This window comes from Hyla sarda, unplaced genomic scaffold (genome assembly GCF_029499605.1).
Source record: "Hyla sarda isolate aHylSar1 unplaced genomic scaffold, aHylSar1.hap1 scaffold_157, whole genome shotgun sequence".
NCBI lineage: Eukaryota > Metazoa > Chordata > Amphibia > Anura > Hylidae > Hyla > Hyla sarda.
The window spans coordinates 353,362-368,836 of NW_026608206.1; the positions used below are offsets into that span (position 1 = coordinate 353,362).

Sequence of the window (15,475 nt, forward strand, 5' to 3'; positions counted from 1 at the left end):
AATCTCCTGTTGCTTCTATGAAGGCCATAATAGACGACATCACCAAACAGCTCCATAGTCACATACACAGCAAAGGAGAGATGTTGTTTACACCTAGTGATGTCAGTGGTATTGAGTGACATCACAGCACAGTGCTAAGGCTCCTGGGCCTGGACACAGCAGCGGCTGCAATATCTCAACGGAGAATACGTTTATATATATGTGTGTGTGTGCGCGTATATATATATATATATATATATATATATATATATATATATATATATATATATATATATATCTCCGCCGAAATCACTTTTAAACCCATTTCCACCTTTTTTTCCCTTCTCTTCCTCTTACTTTTTTTTCAAGTTTTTTTACGTTTTTCTCCTTTTCGCCTCTTTTCTGGGCGTATTATTCTTCTTTTTCTTCTTTTTTTTCGTCTAATGCATACCCCATCAGTGCAGCAATGCTTATTCAATACCGCCAGCAGATGGAGACACTGGGGGATAATTTTCTAAGGATTTATACTGATTTTTCCTGTCTGAATTTGTCGCACAGAAAGTTGCAGGCCAAATATGTGTGACATTTCTGCGACTTTAGCTTCTAGAGCATTTTTACAACATTATACATAGGTGCTGAATACATAAAAAGCGACTGTTCAGCGACAGACAAGTCGCATCGGCTGAAAGTAGGCCAGAATGTCAGTCCATGTTGGAGCAGGTTTAGATACAGTCTAAAGTATAGATCTCAAAGTCTGTGCACAGAATTTAGCAAGGGCCTCGCACCTTCTGATGCATCAGGTAGGTGCACAATAGCATAGCCTAACCCTCTGTACTTTGGTCTATATTGATGCGGGACATAGACAGCCAGCTGATGACCAATCCATTAGTGCAATGGATGGCTGGAAGCATTTGTCTTTGCCTTTGCAATACCACAGAAGCAATGCATGGTCAATGTACAGCAATGACACACCTGTGTGAACAGCCAGGAGACCCCCCCCCCATGTTATGTTACATAGTTACATAGTTAGTACGGTCGAAAAAAGACATATGTCCATCAAGTTCAACCAGGGAATTAAGGGGTAGGGGTGTGGCGCGATATTGGGGAAGGGATGAGATTTTATATTTCTTCATAAGCATTAATCTTATTTTGTCAATTAGGAACATTCAGCACCCACCCGCTATCAAGGCAGCTGCCTATCATGTCATGCCCTACCTGCACAGGTGTGCTGGCTACTCAAATGATCCAATTAAGGAGGCCATTTAGTCAGCAGCAGCAGAAGTCCTGTGCCTGGACGCTCCAACAGCGGCCAGACACAAGCAGAAGCAGCAGAAGCAGCAGCAGCAGCACCACCTTTTGTTTTTTGGCTGCAGCAGCAGCAAGGCCCACAGGGCTGGCTAGCTGGCTAGCCAGCAAGCAGGTAGCAATGAAAGTAGGAATCTTTCTTTTTAACCCTGTAAGGGGGTGGTGCACTGTACCCGAAGATACTGCCATATCGGGTCAATGCATAGGGCGACGGAAGCAAGCTTCGAAATCGGCCCCCGTTCTCAAAAATCCATTTAATATATGGTCCCCAGATAGGGGACGTATCAGATATTAAACTGATAAGAACAGATACTACACTTGATCTTAGCCAAAAGGCCGAGAAGCGATAACCGTGAAAGGGGCGGGCCCAACAAGGTCCCCTTCATGGGCACTATCACTGCTTGCTGTCAGGGAGGCTGCCAGACAATTTTCCATGCACACTCTGGGCTGGGGGGCAGTCAACCACCAGTACACACAGCAGAACCTAAACCCATACCATTATTGCTAAGCAGCAAGACAGGGGCCCATTGCACTCCCACGGGGCCTTTTTAAATGCAATCCATAACCCGGATTTGCCAGGAACCCTTCTTACTCCTCCTACTTGCATGTGACACTGGGCTTAGGATCTGCATAGGAAACACACACACAAGCACACACCTACCTTTGTTGCCTGCAGATGCCTCCTTGGCTGTCCCCAAACGGTATCAAACCAACACCCACGGGAAGCTGTAAGCATAGAGGACATGCCTGCACCCCATTGGACTTACCTGTGTGGGTTAAACCCGGGTTATTTGACAACCTATGGCGGTGATGGTTCTGCTCAGGCAGAGCAGTGCTGATGCTCCTCATAAAGCTGTCGCTGCTGTGAAGGTTCTAGGTGACATCACAAATCCCTATGGTTACATACACAACAAAGCTGGGTTGTTGTTGTTTACACTCTGCAAGGCCTGTGGAAGTGAGTGACATCATAGCACTGTAGTTCTGAGGGTTCTAGATGGATGCAACAATCTCCTGTTGCTTCTATGAAGGCCATAATAGACGACATCACCAAACAGCTCCATAGTCACATACACAGCAAAGGAGAGATGTTGTTTACACCTAGTGATGTCAGTGGTATTGAGTGACATCACAGCACAGTGCTAAGGCTCCTGGGCCTGGACACAGCAGCGGCTGCAATATCTCAACGGAGAATACGTTTATATATATGTGTGTGTGTGCGCGTATATATATATATATATATATATATATATATATATATATATATTTCTCCGCCGAAATCACTTTTAAACCCATTTCCACCTTTTTTTCCCTTCTCTTCCTCTTACTTTTTTTTCACGTTTTTTTACGTTTTTCTCCTTTTCGCCTCTTTTCTGGGCGTATTATTCTTCTTTTTCTTCTTTTTTTTCGTCTAATGCATACCCCATCAGTGCAGCAATGCTTATTCAATACCGCCAGCAGATGGAGACACTGGGGGATAATTTTCTAAGGATTTATACTGATTTTTCCTGTCTGAATTTGTCGCACAGAAAGTTGCAGGCCAAATATGTGTGACATTTCTGCGACTTTAGCTTCTAGAGCATTTTTACAACATTATACATAGGTGCTGAATACATAAAAAGCGACTGTTCAGCGACAGACAAGTCGCATCGGCTGAAAGTAGGCCAGAATGTCAGTCCATGTTAGAGCAGGTTTAGATACAGTCTAAAGTATAGATCTCAAAGTCTGTGCACAGAATTTAGCAAGGGCCTCGCACCTTCTGATGCATCAGGTAGGTGCACAATAGCATAGCCTAACCCTCTGTACTTTGGTCTATATTGATGCGGGACATAGACAGCCAGCTGATGACCAATCCATTAGTGCAATGGATGGCTGGAAGCATTTGTCTTTGCCTTTGCAATACCACAGAAGCAATGCATGGTCAATGTACAGCAATGACACACCTGTGTGAACAGCCAGGAGACCCCCCCCCCATGTTATGTTACATAGTTACATAGTTAGTACGGTCGAAAAAAGACATATGTCCATCAAGTTCAACCAGGGAATTAAGGGGTAGGGGTGTGGCGCGATATTGGGGAAGGGATGAGATTTTATATTTCTTCATAAGCATTAATCTTATTTTGTCAATTAGGAACATTCAGCACCCACCCGCTATCAAGGCAGCTGCCTATCATGTCATGCCCTACCTGCACAGGTGTGCTGGCTACTCAAATGATCCAATTAAGGAGGCCATTTAGTCAGCAGCAGCAGAAGTCCTGTGCCTGGACGCTCCAACAGCGGCCAGACACAAGCAGAAGCAGCAGAAGCAGCAGCAGCAGCACCACCTTTTGTTTTTTGGCTGCAGCAGCAGCAAGGCCCACAGGGCTGGCTAGCTGGCTAGCCAGCAAGCAGGTAGCAATGAAAGTAAGAATCTTTCTTTTTAACCCTGTAAGGGGGTGGTGCACTGTACCCGAAGATACTGCCATATCGGGTCAATGCATAGGGCGACGGAAGCAAGCTTCGAAATCGGCCCCCGTTCTCAAAAATCCATTTAATATATGGTCCCCAGATAGGGGACGTATCAGATATTAAACTGATAAGAACAGATACTACACTTGATCTTAGCCAAAAGGCCGAGAAGCGATAACCGTGAAAGGGGCGGGCCCAACAAGGTCCCCTTCATGGGCACTATCACTGCTTGCTGTCAGGGAGGCTGCCAGACAATTTTCCATGCACACTCTGGGCTGGGGGGCAGTCAACCACCAGTACACACAGCAGAACCTAAACCCATACCATTATTGCTAAGCAGCAAGACAGGGGCCCATTGCACTCCCACGGGGCCTTTTTAAATGCAATCCATAACCCGGATTTGCCAGGAACCCTTCTTACTCCTCCTACTTGCATGTGACACTGGGCTTAGGATCTGCATAGGAAACACACACACAAGCACACACCTACCTTTGTTGCCTGCAGATGCCTCCTTGGCTGTCCCCAAACGGTATCAAACCAACACCCACGGGAAGCTGTAAGCATAGAGGACATGCCTGCACCCCATTGGACTTACCTGTGTGGGTTAAACCCGGGTTATTTGACAACCTATGGCGGTGATGGTTCTGCTCAGGCAGAGCAGTGCTGATGCTCCTCATAAAGCTGTCGCTGCTGTGAAGGTTCTAGGTGACATCACAAATCCCTATGGTTACATACACAACAAAGCTGGGTTGTTGTTGTTTACACTCTGCAAGGCCTGTGGAAGTGAGTGACATCATAGCACTGTAGTTCTGAGGGTTCTAGATGGATGCAACAATCTCCTGTTGCTTCTATGAAGGCCATAATAGACGACATCCCCAAACAGCTCCATAGTCACATACACAGCAAAGGAGAGATGTTGTTTACACCTAGTGATGTCAGTGGTATTGAGTGACATCACAGCACAGTGCTAAGGCTCCTGGGCCTGGACACAGCAGCGGCTGCAATATCTCAACGGAGAATACGTTTATATATATGTGTGTGTGTGCGCGTATATATATATATATATATATATATATATATATATATATAAATATATATATTTCTCCGCCGAAATCACTTTTAAACCCATTTCCACCTTTTTTTCCCTTCTCTTCCTCTTACTTTTTTTTCACGTTTTTTTACGTTTTTCTCCTTTTCGCCTCTTTTCTGGGCGTATTATTCTTCTTTTTCTTCTTTTTTTTCGTCTAATGCATACCCCATCAGTGCAGCAATGCTTATTCAATACCGCCAGCAGATGGAGACACTGGGGGATAATTTTCTAAGGATTTATACTGATTTTTCCTGTCTGAATTTGTCGCACAGAAAGTTGCAGGCCAAATATGTGTGACATTTCTGCGACTTTAGCTTCTAGAGCATTTTTACAACATTATACATAGGTGCTGAATACATAAAAAGCGACTGTTCAGCGACAGACAAGTCGCATCGGCTGAAAGTAGGCCAGAATGTCAGTCCATGTTGGAGCAGGTTTAGATACAGTCTAAAGTATAGATCTCAAAGTCTGTGCACAGAATTTAGCAAGGGCCTCGCACCTTCTGATGCATCAGGTAGGTGCACAATAGCATAGCCTAACCCTCTGTACTTTGGTCTATATTGATGCGGGACATAGACAGCCAGCTGATGACCAATCCATTAGTGCAATGGATGGCTGGAAGCATTTGTCTTTGCCTTTGCAATACCACAGAAGCAATGCATGGTCAATGTACAGCAATGACACACCTGTGTGAACAGCCAGGAGACCCCCCCCCCCATGTTATGTTACATAGTTACATAGTTAGTACGGTCGAAAAAAGACATATGTCCATCAAGTTCAACCAGGGAATTAAGGGGTAGGGGTGTGGCGCGATATTGGGGAAGGGATCAGATTTTATATTTCTTCATAAGCATTAATCTTATTTTGTCAATTAGGAACATTCAGCACCCACCCGCTATCAAGGCAGCTGCCTATCATGTCATGCCCTACCTGCACAGGTGTGCTGGCTACTCAAATGATCCAATTAAGGAGGCCATTTAGTCAGCAGCAGCAGAAGTCCTGTGCCTGGACGCTCCAACAGCGGCCAGACACAAGCAGAAGCAGCAGAAGCAGCAGCAGCAGCACCACCTTTTGTTTTTTGGCTGCAGCAGCAGCAAGGTCCACAGGGCTGGCTAGCTGGCTAGCCAGCAAGCAGGTAGCAATGAAAGTAGGAATCTTTCTTTTTAACCCTGTAAGGGGGTGGTGCACTGTACCCGAAGATACTGCCATATCGGGTCAATGCATAGGGCGACGGAAGCAAGCTTCGAAATCGGCCCCCGTTCTCAAAAATCCATTTAATATATGGTCCCCAGATAGGGGACGTATCAGATATTAAACTGATAAGAACAGATACTACACTTGATCTTAGCCAAAAGGCCGAGAAGCGATAACCGTGAAAGGGGCGGGCCCAACAAGGTCCCCTTCATGGGCACTATCACTGCTTGCTGTCAGGGAGGCTGCCAGACAATTTTCCATGCACACTCTGGGCTGGGGGGCAGTCAACCACCAGTACACACAGCAGAACCTAAACCCATACCATTATTGCTAAGCAGCAAGACAGGGGCCCATTGCACTCCCACGGGGCCTTTTTAAATGCAATCCATAACCCGGATTTGCCAGGAACCCTTCTTACTCCTCCTACTTGCATGTGACACTGGGCTTAGGATCTGCATAGGAAACACACACACAAGCACACACCTACCTTTGTTGCCTGCAGATGCCTCCTTGGCTGTCCCCAAACGGTATCAAACCAACACCCACGGGAAGCTGTAAGCATAGAGGACATGCCTGCACCCCATTGGACTTACCTGTGTGGGTTAAACCCGGGTTATTTGACAACCTATGGCGGTGATGGTTCTGCTCAGGCAGAGCAGTGCTGATGCTCCTCATAAAGCTGTCGCTGCTGTGAAGGTTCTAGGTGACATCACAAATCCCTATGGTTACATACACAACAAAGCTGGGTTGTTGTTGTTTACACTCTGCAAGGCCTGTGGAAGTGAGTGACATCATAGCACTGTAGTTCTGAGGGTTCTAGATGGATGCAACAATCTCCTGTTGCTTCTATGAAGGCCATAATAGACGACATCACCAAACAGCTCCATAGTCACATACACAGCAAAGGAGAGATGTTGTTTACACCTAGTGATGTCAGTGGTATTGAGTGACATCACAGCACAGTGCTAAGGCTCCTGGGCCTGGACACAGCAGCGGCTGCAATATCTCAACGGAGAATACGTTTATATATATGTGTGTGTGTGCGCGTATATATATATATATATATATATATATATATATATATATATATATTTCTCCGCCGAAATCACTTTTAAACCCATTTCCACCTTTTTTTCCCTTCTCTTCCTCTTACTTTTTTTTCACGTTTTTTTACGTTTTTCTCCTTTTCGCCTCTTTTCTGGGCGTATTATTCTTCTTTTTCTTCTTTTTTTTCGTCTAATGCATACCCCATCAGTGCAGCAATGCTTATTCAATACCGCCAGCAGATGGAGACACTGGGGGATAATTTTCTAAGGATTTATACTGATTTTTCCTGTCTGAATTTGTCGCACAGAAAGTTGCAGGCCAAATATGTGTGACATTTCTGCGACTTTAGCTTCTAGAGCATTTTTACAACATTATACATAGGTGCTGAATACATAAAAAGCGACTGTTCAGCGACAGACAAGTCGCATCGGCTGAAAGTAGGCCAGAATGTCAGTCCATGTTGGAGCAGGTTTAGATACAGTCTAAAGTATAGATCTCAAAGTCTGTGCACAGAATTTAGCAAGGGCCTCGCACCTTCTGATGCATCAGGTAGGTGCACAATAGCATAGCCTAACCCTCTGTACTTTGGTCTATATTGATGCGGGACATAGACAGCCAGCTGATGACCAATCCATTAGTGCAATGGATGGCTGGAAGCATTTGTCTTTGCCTTTGCAATACCACAGAAGCAATGCATGGTCAATGTACAGCAATGACACACCTGTGTGAACAGCCAGGAGACCCCCCCCCCCATGTTATGTTACATAGTTACATAGTTAGTACGGTCGAAAAAAGACATATGTCCATCAAGTTCAACCAGGGAATTAAGGGGTAGGGGTGTGGCGCGATATTGGGGAAGGGATGAGATTTTATATTTCTTCATAAGCATTAATCTTATTTTGTCAATTAGGAACATTCAGCACCCACCCGCTATCAAGGCAGCTGCCTATCATGTCATGCCCTACCTGCACAGGTGTGCTGGCTACTCAAATGATCCAATTAAGGAGGCCATTTAGTCAGCAGCAGCAGAAGTCCTGTGCCTGGACGCTCCAACAGCGGCCAGACACAAGCAGAAGCAGCAGAAGCAGCAGCAGCAGCACCACCTTTTGTTTTTTGGCTGCAGCAGCAGCAAGGCCCACAGGGCTGGCTAGCTGGCTAGCCAGCAAGCAGGTAGCAATGAAAGTAGGAATCTTTCTTTTTAACCCTGTAAGGGGGTGGTGCACTGTACCCGAAGATACTGCCATATCGGGTCAATGCATAGGGCGACGGAAGCAAGCTTCGAAATCGGCCCCCGTTCTCAAAAATCCATTTAATATATGGTCCCCAGATAGGGGACGTATCAGATATTAAACTGATAAGAACAGATACTACACTTGATCTTAGCCAAAAGGCCGAGAAGCGATAACCGTGAAAGGGGCGGGCCCAACAAGGTCCCCTTCATGGGCACTATCACTGCTTGCTGTCAGGGAGGCTGCCAGACAATTTTCCATGCACACTCTGGGCTGGGGGGCAGTCAACCACCAGTACACACAGCAGAACCTAAACCCATACCATTATTGCTAAGCAGCAAGACAGGGGCCCATTGCACTCCCACGGGGCCTTTTTAAATGCAATCCATAACCCGGATTTGCCAGGAACCCTTCTTACTCCTCCTACTTGCATGTGACACTGGGCTTAGGATCTGCATAGGAAACACACACACAAGCACACACCTACCTTTGTTGCCTGCAGATGCCTCCTTGGCTGTCCCCAAACGGTATCAAACCAACACCCACGGGAAGCTGTAAGCATAGAGGACATGCCTGCACCCCATTGGACTTACCTGTGTGGGTTAAACCCGGGTTATTTGACAACCTATGGCGGTGATGGTTCTGCTCAGGCAGAGCAGTGCTGATGCTCCTCATAAAGCTGTCGCTGCTGTGAAGGTTCTAGGTGACATCACAAATCCCTATGGTTACATACACAACAAAGCTGGGTTGTTGTTGTTTACACTCTGCAAGGCCTGTGGAAGTGAGTGACATCATAGCACTGTAGTTCTGAGGGTTCTAGATGGATGCAACAATCTCCTGTTGCTTCTATGAAGGCCATAATAGACGACATCACCAAACAGCTCCATAGTCACATACACAGCAAAGGAGAGATGTTGTTTACACCTAGTGATGTCAGTGGTATTGAGTGACATCACAGCACAGTGCTAAGGCTCCTGGGCCTGGACACAGCAGCGGCTGCAATATCTCAACGGAGAATACGTTTATATATATGTGTGTGTGTGCGCGTATATATATATATATATATATATATATATATATATATATATATATTTCTCCGCCGAAATCACTTTTAAACCCATTTCCACCTTTTTTTCCCTTCTCTTCCTCTTACTTTTTTTTCACGTTTTTTTACGTTTTTCTCCTTTTCGCCTCTTTTCTGGGCGTATTATTCTTCTTTTTCTTCTTTTTTTTCGTCTAATGCATACCCCATCAGTGCAGCAATGCTTATTCAATACCGCCAGCAGATGGAGACACTGGGGGATAATTTTCTAAGGATTTATACTGATTTTTCCTGTCTGAATTTGTCGCACAGAAAGTTGCAGGCCAAATATGTGTGACATTTCTGCGACTTTAGCTTCTAGAGCATTTTTACAACATTATACATAGGTGCTGAATACATAAAAAGCGACTGTTCAGCGACAGACAAGTCGCATCGGCTGAAAGTAGGCCAGAATGTCAGTCCATGTTGGAGCAGGTTTAGATACAGTCTAAAGTATAGATCTCAAAGTCTGTGCACAGAATTTAGCAAGGGCCTCGCACCTTCTGATGCATCAGGTAGGTGCACAATAGCATAGCCTAACCCTCTGTACTTTGGTCTATATTGATGCGGGACATAGACAGCCAGCTGATGACCAATCCATTAGTGCAATGGATGGCTGGAAGCATTTGTCTTTGCCTTTGCAATACCACAGAAGCAATGCATGGTCAATGTACAGCAATGACACACCTGTGTGAACAGCCAGGAGACCCCCCCCCCCCATGTTATGTTACATAGTTACATAGTTAGTACGGTCGAAAAAAGACATATGTCCATCAAGTTCAACCAGGGAATTAAGGGGTAGGGGTGTGGCGCGATATTGGGGAAGGGATGAGATTTTATATTTCTTCATAAGCATTAATCTTATTTTGTCAATTAGGAACATTCAGCACCCACCCGCTATCAAGGCAGCTGCCTATCATGTCATGCCCTACCTGCACAGGTGTGCTGGCTACTCAAATGATCCAATTAAGGAGGCCATTTAGTCAGCAGCAGCAGAAGTCCTGTGCCTGGACGCTCCAACAGCGGCCAGACACAAGCAGAAGCAGCAGAAGCAGCAGCAGCAGCACCACCTTTTGTTTTTTGGCTGCAGCAGCAGCAAGGCCCACAGGGCTGGCTAGCTGGCTAGCCAGCAAGCAGGTAGCAATGAAAGTAGGAATCTTTCTTTTTAACCCTGTAAGGGGGTGGTGCACTGTACCCGAAGATACTGCCATATCGGGTCAATGCATAGGGCGACGGAAGCAAGCTTCGAAATCGGCCCCCGTTCTCAAAAATCCATTTAATATATGGTCCCCAGATAGGGGACGTATCAGATATTAAACTGATAAGAACAGATACTACACTTGATCTTAGCCAAAAGGCCGAGAAGCGATAACCGTGAAAGGGGCGGGCCCAACAAGGTCCCCTTCATGGGCACTATCACTGCTTGCTGTCAGGGAGGCTGCCAGACAATTTTCCATGCACACTCTGGGCTGGGGGGCAGTCAACCACCAGTACACACAGCAGAACCTAAACCCATACCATTATTGCTAAGCAGCAAGACAGGGGCCCATTGCACTCCCACGGGGCCTTTTTAAATGCAATCCATAACCCGGATTTGCCAGGAACCCTTCTTACTCCTCCTACTTGCATGTGACACTGGGCTTAGGATCTGCATAGGAAACACACACACAAGCACACACCTACCTTTGTTGCCTGCAGATGCCTCCTTGGCTGTCCCCAAACGGTATCAAACCAACACCCACGGGAAGCTGTAAGCATAGAGGACATGCCTGCACCCCATTGGACTTACCTGTGTGGGTTAAACCCGGGTTATTTGACAACCTATGGCGGTGATGGTTCTGCTCAGGCAGAGCAGTGCTGATGCTCCTCATAAAGCTGTCGCTGCTGTGAAGGTTCTAGGTGACATCACAAATCCCTATGGTTACATACACAACAAAGCTGGGTTGTTGTTGTTTACACTCTGCAAGGCCTGTGGAAGTGAGTGACATCATAGCACTGTAGTTCTGAGGGTTCTAGATGGATGCAACAATCTCCTGTTGCTTCTATGAAGGCCATAATAGACGACATCACCAAACAGCTCCATAGTCACATACACAGCAAAGGAGAGATGTTGTTTACACCTAGTGATGTCAGTGGTATTGAGTGACATCACAACACAGTGCTAAGGCTCCTGGGCCTGGACACAGCAGCGGCTGCAATATCTCAACGGAGAATACGTTTATATATATGTGTGTGTGTGCGCGTATATATATATATATATATATATATATATATATATATATATTTCTCCGCCGAAATCACTTTTAAACCCATTTCCACCTTTTTTTCCCTTCTCTTCCTCTTACTTTTTTTTCACGTTTTTTTTACGTTTTTCTCCTTTTCGCCTCTTTTCTGGGCGTATTATTCTTCTTTTTCTTCTTTTTTTTCGTCTAATGCATACCCCATCAGTGCAGCAATGCTTATTCAATACCGCCAGCAGATGGAGACACTGGGGGATAATTTTCTAAGGATTTATACTGATTTTTCCTGTCTGAATTTGTCGCACAGAAAGTTGCAGGCCAAATATGTGTGACATTTCTGCGACTTTAGCTTCTAGAGCATTTTTACAACATTATACATAGGTGCTGAATACATAAAAAGCGACTGTTCAGCGACAGACAAGTCGCATCGGCTGAAAGTAGGCCAGAATGTCAGTCCATGTTGGAGCAGGTTTAGATACAGTCTAAAGTATAGATCTCAAAGTCTGTGCACAGAATTTAGCAAGGGCCTCGCACCTTCTGATGCATCAGGTAGGTGCACAATAGCATAGCCTAACCCTCTGTACTTTGGTCTATATTGATGCGGGACATAGACAGCCAGCTGATGACCAATCCATTAGTGCAATGGATGGCTGGAAGCATTTGTCTTTGCCTTTGCAATACCACAGAAGCAATGCATGGTCAATGTACAGCAATGACACACCTGTGTGAACAGCCAGGAGACCCCCCCCCCATGTTATGTTACATAGTTACATAGTTAGTACGGTCGAAAAAAGACATATGTCCATCAAGTTCAACCAGGGAATTAAGGGGTAGGGGTGTGGCGCGATATTGGGGAAGGGATGAGATTTTATATTTCTTCATAAGCATTAATCTTATTTTGTCAATTAGGAACATTCAGCACCCACCCGCTATCAAGGCAGCTGCCTATCATGTCATGCCCTACCTGCACAGGTGTGCTGGCTACTCAAATGATCCAATTAAGGAGGCCATTTAGTCAGCAGCAGCAGAAGTCCTGTGCCTGGACGCTCCAACAGCGGCCAGACACAAGCAGAAGCAGCAGAAGCAGCAGCAGCAGCACCACCTTTTGTTTTTTGGCTGCAGCAGCAGCAAGGCCCACAGGGCTGGCTAGCTGGCTAGCCAGCAAGCAGGTAGCAATGAAAGTAGGAATCTTTCTTTTTAACCCTGTAAGGGGGTGGTGCACTGTACCCGAAGATACTGCCATATCGGGTCAATGCATAGGGCGACGGAAGCAAGCTTCGAAATCGGCCCCCGTTCTCAAAAATCCATTTAATATATGGTCCCCAGATAGGGGACGTATCAGATATTAAACTGATAAGAACAGATACTACACTTGATCTTAGCCAAAAGGCCGAGAAGCGATAACCGTGAAAGGGGCGGGCCCAACAAGGTCCCCTTCATGGGCACTATCACTGCTTGCTGTCAGGGAGGCTGCCAGACAATTTTCCATGCACACTCTGGGCTGGGGGGCAGTCAACCACCAGTACACACAGCAGAACCTAAACCCATACCATTATTGCTAAGCAGCAAGACAGGGGCCCATTGCACTCCCACGGGGCCTTTTTAAATGCAATCCATAACCCGGATTTGCCAGGAACCCTTCTTACTCCTCCTACTTGCATGTGACACTGGGCTTAGGATCTGCATAGGAAACACACACACAAGCACACACCTACCTTTGTTGCCTGCAGATGCCTCCTTGGCTGTCCCCAAACGGTATCAAACCAACACCCACGGGAAGCTGTAAGCATAGAGGACATGCCTGCACCCCATTGGACTTACCTGTGTGGGTTAAACCCGGGTTATTTGACAACCTATGGCGGTGATGCTTCTGCTCAGGCAGAGCAGTGCTGATGCTCCTCATAAAGCTGTCGCTGCTGTGAAGGTTCTAGGTGACATCACAAATCCCTATGGTTACATACACAACAAAGCTGGGTTGTTGTTGTTTACACTCTGCAAGGCCTGTGGAAGTGAGTGACATCATAGCACTGTAGTTCTGAGGGTTCTAGATGGATGCAACAATCTCCTGTTGCTTCTATGAAGGCCATAATAGACGACATCACCAAACAGCTCCATAGTCACATACACAGCAAAGGAGAGATGTTGTTTACACCTAGTGATGTCAGTGGTATTGAGTGACATCACAGCACAGTGCTAAGGCTCCTGGGCCTGGACACAGCAGCGGCTGCAATATCTCAACGGAGAATACGTTTATATATATGTGTGTGTGTGCGCGTATATATATATATATATATATATATATATATATATATATATATTTCTCCGCCGAAATCACTTTTAAACCCATTTCCACCTTTTTTTCCCTTCTCTTCCTCTTACTTTTTTTTCACGTTTTTTTACGTTTTTCTCCTTTTCGCCTCTTTTCTGGGCGTATTATTCTTCTTTTTCTTCTTTTTTTTCGTCTAATGCATACCCCATCAGTGCAGCAATGCTTATTCAATACCGCCAGCAGATGGAGACACTGGGGGATAATTTTCTAAGGATTTATACTGATTTTTCCTGTCTGAATTTGTCGCACAGAAAGTTGCAGGCCAAATATGTGTGACATTTCTGCGACTTTAGCTTCTAGAGCATTTTTACAACATTATACATAGGTGCTGAATACATAAAAAGCGACTGTTCAGCGACAGACAAGTCGCATCGGCTGAAAGTAGGCCAGAATGTCAGTCCATGTTGGAGCAGGTTTAGATACAGTCTAAAGTATAGATCTCAAAGTCTGTGCACAGAATTTAGCAAGGGCCTCGCACCTTCTGATGCATCAGGTAGGTGCACAATAGCATAGCCTAACCCTCTGTACTTTGGTCTATATTGATGCGGGACATAGACAGCCAGCTGATGACCAATCCATTAGTGCAATGGATGGCTGGAAGCATTTGTCTTTGCCTTTGCAATACCACAGAAGCAATGCATGGTCAATGTACAGCAATGACACACCTGTGTGAACAGCCAGGAGACCCCCCCCCCCATGTTATGTTACATAGTTACATAGTTAGTACGGTCGAAAAAAGACATATGTCCATCAAGTTCAACCAGGGAATTAAGGGGTAGGGGTGTGGCGCGATATTGGGGAAGGGATGAGATTTTATATTTCTTCATAAGCATTAATCTTATTTTGTCAATTAGGAACATTCAGCACCCACCCGCTATCAAGGCAGCTGCCTATCATGTCATGCCCTACCTGCACAGGTGTGCTGGCTACTCAAATGATCCAATTAAGGAGGCCATTTAGTCAGCAGCAGCAGAAGTCCTGTGCCTGGACGCTCCAACAGCGGCCAGACACAAGCAGAAGCAGCAGAAGCAGCAGCAGCAGCAGCACCACCTTTTGTTTTTTGGCTGCAGCAGCAGCAAGGCCCACAGGGCTGGCTAGCTGGCTAGCCAGCAAGCAGGTAGCAATGAAAGTAGGAATCTTTCTTTTTAACCCTGTAAGGGGGTGGTGCACTGTACCCGAAGATACTGCCATATCGGGTCAATGCATAGGGCGACGGAAGCAAGCTTCGAAATCGGCCCCCGTTCTCAAAAATCCATTTAATATATGGTCCCCAGATAGGGGACGTATCAGATATTAAACTGATAAGAACAGATACTACACTTGATCTTAGCCAAAAGGCCGAGAAGCGATAACCGTGAAAGGGGCGGGCCCAACAAGGTTTCCTTCATGGGCACTATCACTGCTTGCTGTCAGGGAGGCTGCCAGACAATTTTCCATGCACACTCTGGGCTGGGGGGCAGTCAACCACCAGTACACACAGCAGAACCTAAACCCATACCATTATTGCTAAGCAGCAAGACAGGGGCCCATTGCACT

The 15,475-nt window shown here is 45.8% G+C and overlaps 7 non-coding genes across 7 annotated transcripts; all 7 read right to left on the bottom strand.

The window, feature by feature from the left end:
- Positions 1-1,441: 1,441 nt before the first annotated feature.
- LOC130310351 (U2 spliceosomal RNA) lies at positions 1,442-1,632 on the bottom strand. Its single transcript, XR_008858878.1, has one exon. It is a non-coding gene; the product is annotated as a U2 spliceosomal RNA (small nuclear RNA).
- Positions 1,633-3,714: 2,082 nt separating this feature from the next.
- On the bottom strand, positions 3,715-3,905 carry LOC130310352 (U2 spliceosomal RNA). The gene has a single exon (XR_008858879.1). It is a non-coding gene; the product is annotated as a U2 spliceosomal RNA (small nuclear RNA).
- Positions 3,906-5,996: 2,091 nt separating this feature from the next.
- On the bottom strand, positions 5,997-6,187 carry LOC130310353 (U2 spliceosomal RNA). Its single transcript, XR_008858880.1, has one exon. It is a non-coding gene; the product is annotated as a U2 spliceosomal RNA (small nuclear RNA).
- A 2,085-nt stretch (positions 6,188-8,272) lies between these two features.
- Positions 8,273-8,463, bottom strand: LOC130310354 (U2 spliceosomal RNA). The gene has a single exon (XR_008858881.1). It is a non-coding gene; the product is annotated as a U2 spliceosomal RNA (small nuclear RNA).
- A 2,086-nt stretch (positions 8,464-10,549) lies between these two features.
- Positions 10,550-10,740, bottom strand: LOC130310355 (U2 spliceosomal RNA). The gene has a single exon (XR_008858882.1). It is a non-coding gene; the product is annotated as a U2 spliceosomal RNA (small nuclear RNA).
- A 2,081-nt stretch (positions 10,741-12,821) lies between these two features.
- Positions 12,822-13,012, bottom strand: LOC130310356 (U2 spliceosomal RNA). Its single transcript, XR_008858883.1, has one exon. It is a non-coding gene; the product is annotated as a U2 spliceosomal RNA (small nuclear RNA).
- A 2,086-nt stretch (positions 13,013-15,098) lies between these two features.
- On the bottom strand, positions 15,099-15,289 carry LOC130310357 (U2 spliceosomal RNA). The gene has a single exon (XR_008858884.1). It is a non-coding gene; the product is annotated as a U2 spliceosomal RNA (small nuclear RNA).
- Between the last annotated feature and the right edge of the window lie 186 nt (positions 15,290-15,475).